Here is a 6,057-nt window from a genome sequence, read left to right on the forward strand (position 1 = left end):
TTTCCATTTTCGTTGAATTGAAGTAGCAGATGAAAGATGTTTTCCTATGTGCACACAAAATGCTTACTTCTCTGAAATTCACAAATTTGTTCACACATTTTTTTTTGTTTTTGGCTAAAATCTTTGTTAGTGAGCACCCACCCGACATGTGTATCAAGGTGTGGATTAAAAAGCATGATCACTGCACAGAGACCCCTTGGACTGGTCACAATAAAAGACCACAATATGCCGTTTTATCAAACAACACAATGTCACTGATGCCGTGAGGTTTTTAGGAACATGCAATTAGCATGCTGACAGCAGGCATATTCACCAGAGCTGTTGTCTGTGAATTTGATGTGTGAAATGTGCTCACAGATTTCACCAAATCTGTGAACAAATGTCTTTAGAGTGCATAAAAGGTGTCTTAGATATTCCATCTCAACCATGATTCAAACAATGTGTTGGTTTATATTTTTGTACATTGCATATCAGGTGATGTTCCAAAATGGTTGACAATTATGATTTGCATGTTATAATGAGCTGTGGCCCTACAAAATGTTTTGTAGATGGTCATCAGTACTTGACAGTTTGCATAATTCACTGTCTTGCATGTTCTTTCAGGAAATATGATGGAAAAATGGTTTCGTTTTAATTGTTGAATTCCTCACTTTTTTTTTTGCATATGTCACTGATCCCATATCATGTTACCTTTGTTGATCATGGAGAAATATTTAATTGAGAGTGAAGATTTGGGATAATTTGTCCAGAGCTCCTGTAGGAGGTTGCCGTCACCGTGACTGGGCTGAAACCAAAGGCCAAGAACATGCTGATGATGAGTGCCATTTGGTGATAACATACAAGGTCCCTCACCCCACTCCACCCAAGATCACTCCCTCAACATATAATTCATCATACTATATGGCTCTGATAGCCTATTAATGTGTCTTCATAAAACATCTTATGTTGCCCTTGAATTAAGGGTCTTTTTGTGGATTAGATCAAATATTAGAATTTCTGAAATAAAGAATTATAGATATATGTCAAATAATAAAAGTTGGTACAATTTCAAGCAATTTCAATTAGCTTATTTGCTGTCTACCCCAGAGGATACATATCCAATCTGATACCATAATGGTAATGAATTAATACTTACTTTATAACAGTATTTCTAAGAGGGAGCTAGGCTGCCTGAACAACCCGCTTCCAATGAATTATGCTAAATTAGGATATCCCCTTCCATCTAGTCTGGGTAGAATTGGGGTAATTTCTCAAAAAGTTGACATGTTCCTTTAAACTTTAATTCAGCCATACACATGTATATCTTTAGACATGGGTCTTTCCAGTTTTGGTAGGCTGAATATGCTGTGGTAATCCCATGCTGTGATTGTGCAATAACTTGCCACTGTTGGTGTTGGTAGTAGTTCAGGGCCACTGTTGATAGCCAAACAGTGTATGAGCCAATGTTGGTATTTTTGGGCCAGTGTTGGTAGTTCTGGGCCAATGTTATGGGCCAGTGTTGGTAGTTCTGGGCCAGTGTTGGTAGTTTTGGGCCAGCGTTGGTAGCCAAACTGGGCCCCACTCTGCCTCTTCTCAACTCTTCTTCATCTACCCACTCACTTGACCGTGCAGAGGAGGCTGCAGTGACTTTCTTTCAAGCACTCAAAGTAACAAACACTCTCAGTTTTAGTTCATTGATGCAAATATCCTTTCATATTACACACACATTATAGATCACTCGAAAATACCGTCATTTTCCACCTATTTACCAGGGTTTATACACACATTTAACAAACTTCCTTCAGATATTAGGTTAATACACAGGGTGGGCTATATGGGAAGGTTTGATTGCCCTGATTGTCTTTCATTTTTATCACATCGATGCGTTGTGCTCATTTTAACTGCTGCGTGTGCTCATTTTCATATACTTGACTAAAACTTGACTATAACTAAATTGTCTCAAGGTCAAGGTCAAGGTCAAGGTTAAGTTTATTGCCATATAGTGAAGATACACAATAGGAATGTTTTACAGCCAATTCACGTATGCATATGGTTGTCTGCTTGTTTTCACTGAATTGTGCTCTTGTTTTAGTAAATAGTGCACTAATTTTAGTAAATTGTGCTCTCATTTGACTAAATTAAGACGATTTAATTACAGAAGCACACAATTTATTAAAAGTAAGTGCACAATTAAGTCAAATGTGTACACAATTTTGTAAAATCAGTTTTCTCAATATAGAAAATGTCTTGGACTCCGTTATTGAAGGGACACTTCACCGATTAGCATTACGCTTTCTATCTTTAGAAAAACAGTCATGTTTTTGAATGGTCGTGCATCATTCCCTCAGTTTGCCTTGAGATGGGAGAAATACGGATTTCAATGAAACCCATGAATAGGACTTCCTGCTTTCAATGATGTAAAACTATGATTTTTACATCATTGAAAGCAGGAAGTCCAACATTGAAATCCGTATTTCTCCCAGTGATTTAGGCTATAGGCTTCTGTAACCACTCTTTCATGTAAAAGTAATAATGAATGAATGAAAGTAGCTAATAGTGCCAAATGGCATGTGCCACCGTACTTAAGAAAGACAGGGTCCACAAAAAAGGAAAGGATAGCTTGACATTGCATGGTAACCACAATGTAGAATGCATTTTTTTGCGACACAATAAAGTAATCTTTAATAAACTGCAGTTAATACATGGGTGCAGTCAATGCACTGTTACAAGGTATTACGCAGAAAATTATTGAAGGCTTGAGGGAAATACACCTTTACACTACACATTATGCTATTTTGGGGAGGGGGAAAGTAAAACTGAGCATAGACTAAAACAAGGAACACTGCTCAGTGGGCACATTAGTTCACATTGCTGGCTGCCACATCATTGCTTTTTTACACAACTGCAACAAAGAAAGCATGCACTGCCACCTACTGGTTAATATAAGTCATTGTACTCCTAAAACCATGCAGAAAAAACGTAGGCTTCTCAAAAGGCCCACACACACTTGCCCCATTGAGTTGCACTTGCCCTGAGTGTCACGTTTAAGAAAACTGTCCTGTGGTGCAGTAGGTGAGACAACAGACTTCACAGCACATGGATAGGCTATAGCTGGTGCTAGCGCAGTGGTCCTGACTTCTCCAGCAGACTACCAATAGGCCTTTCGATATGAAAGGCACTACATTCTCCCCATCTAGCATCCAGTACATAATGGTGATAGCCCTGTAAATACTCAGCAATAATGGTGCTTATTGATTTCTTGAAACTGCTTTAGCCTACTCCACAGTCAGTTGATCATTGGACTTAATGGGAATGGGGATCATCCACAGTATAATTTCCGATCCAGCCCTGCCTCTCTTACCTGTTAATTTCCTGTCAATATGCATTATTGTATTGAAATAATATAGACTCTTTTTTTTTAACAAAAACAAAAAACTGAAAAAAGAATATGCACTTACTTAGCTCCCTGTCCCTGCACGGACCCTGCTGAAGTAGCCTAACCTAACCAACATTTGTTTTGTTAACAAAATTACTAATAAAACGCGCTATTTCTGCCATTAATTGTATCTATCTTAACATGTTTTTTTCTTTTGACATTTTTTAGATATCAAAATCATCAAAAATGTGATTATCCAATCCCAATCCAGGTCAAAAACCATAGGCCTAGGCTGTGTGCATCAGCTTTCAGTGGCGGCCATATTGGATTTTTTTTTTCTCTCTCTTTTGCATGGCTAATGAGCTTTTAGGATAAAGTGGGCCCCAAAGAATGTTTGTGCCAAGTTTGATGCGTGTATCACAAAGTGAGCGATTGTTTCACAAGTCTGCCGCACTACAGACTGTGGATCTTCAGCTGTGCCTATCAGGTCCCAGGCACCACAGATTCTTATTCAGGTCTGTTCTGCAGAGCATCCCTATGCAGCTCCTGTCTCACTGCTCTTCTCCAGGCTGTTACAAGTCCAACGTGCTGCAGGAACGCTCCCTGTCTCCACAGCAACATCCAAGCTGGTGCCCCAGTGCCCCCCTCTGCCACCAGGGGGCAGCAAGACGATACTTCCTTCCCTACCTATTTTTTACAGTCCATGTTCCCTACGAGACACCTTTACACAAACAGGGCCATTTCCACCATCACCAGGGGTGCCTCTCATGTAATGTAGATCAGTGAGGATCGAGGCCCGAGGAGCGAGGGAGGACGTATAAACTTTACATGAGAGGCACCTCAGGGCTCCCTGAAACCCTCAATGTCTGCCATGCTGGAGAAGATGGGAGGATATTATCCGGACTCCCCCTGATTAGCAACAGAAGCTCTGCTGAGTCACCAGGGGCAGATGCCTTGGCAGGACTGGGCACAGGGAGGTTTGCTTGACCGTGTGACATCACGGTGGTGTAGGCCTACACAGTTGGGAGGGAGAGGCAGGGCCTTCAAACTATCTCTGGCTTAGCCTTGGACTATCCAAGCACAAGGCAGTGTGTGTGTGTGTGTGTGTGTGTGTGTGTCTGTGTGTGTTTGGGGAGAGGTCATTTCTTTAATCAGACGGTGAAGTGTTCCTTTAATGTATTCTGGCAAGTACAAGTGCTACTGGTAAAAACAAAAGAAGTCCCTGACATCCCATGACTGTGCCCCAAAAACGATCCAATTGCTTGACGTTCCATGTCTGGAAATAGACTTTCCAAAATCAGTGGCGATTCTAGAGATTTGATACAAGGGTGGCCCTAGTGCGGCACTAATTCAAGGGTGGCATCTAGATAAACAGAAACAGGCTTAAGTTGTTAAATGAGCACACACGCATGAGCAAAACCATGCACCAAGCACCATATCATAAATTGAAGGACAAAGAAGGACAAAGACCATAGCCTACTCTCACATCAAATGTCTTTGTAATTGGATAAAATGTCAAATACAGTTTTCAGCTAATTTTCAGCTCTGAACAAAACCCGTTCAGGAATTAGGCAATTTGAGCAAAAGTGGAAGTGTGAAATGTGTGAAATAAGTGGTTCTTAACTGGTCTGGTTTTGAAACCCATAATTTCATATGTCCATAAAGTTGTGACCAACTATATGTAGGCTATATATTTAGCGTTCAGGCCAACGAATATGGTGAGGTAGCCTACATAAGACATGCAAAGTGCGTGGCCTACTTGCAATGACTGACATAGGCTGGAGTAAAGTTTATCAAAATAACAGGCCAATGTTAGATCTGATCAGGTAGCCGATTTTTAATTTCTTTTTAGCCACAAGCTCCGACCCATCTCTCAGTCAGTACCACAACCCACTTTTGGGTTCCGACCCACTTACGAAACACTGGCCTAAGCTATGTAAACTTTCCACAATGGCAATATTACAGTACATTAGGGCAGTAGACTATTTACAATACAACATGCAACATACTCAGTGTTGGCTGAGTAGATGGAATAGGCAGATATAAAAATGTGCCTACATGACGTGATTCCACGGTCGCAATACTGGGTTTTGTGTGTGTGTGATAAGATAAATGGACACTGGCAGATGCGATAGGTAAATATATGTTTTCATGTTAGCACAAGCAGTAGCTTGTAGGCCTATTGTAAACTCACATGCTAAAAACAATAAACCATGTAGCCTATAACTGCAAGCATGTTTGCTGCTAGATTGCTTATATTTCTGAACCCTGATATTTCAAACTAGTGTGCTGCAAGTGCATCAAGAAAGGTCTCGCCTTTGACTGTTAATGGAGAATCGTAGACTAGGATTTTGAGGTGGCACCTGGAATCTCAAGGGTGGCCTGTGCCACCCGGAGCCACCCCTCTGGCTACGCCCCTGTCCAAAATTCCATGACCCATCGGAACCCTGTTTAATAAACACAACATGGTGGGAAATTAAGTGAAATTAAGAGTTTTAGGCAGCAACTGTTGTTGAGACTTTTAAAGCATAGTCAGTGATAACAGGAGTAAAAAAAAGTAAAGTAAAAAAGTGGCTCATGGCCTCAATGTTATAATAGCCTAAATAATTGCTAATAATTACATAAGTTGCTTTGGACAAATCCACCAAATGAATACATGTAAATGTAAAAGCACGTTCCTAATGACTTAGACAAAGGTACGA

This window comes from Sardina pilchardus, chromosome 5 (assembly GCF_963854185.1).
Source record: "Sardina pilchardus chromosome 5, fSarPil1.1, whole genome shotgun sequence".
NCBI lineage: Eukaryota > Metazoa > Chordata > Actinopteri > Clupeiformes > Clupeidae > Sardina > Sardina pilchardus.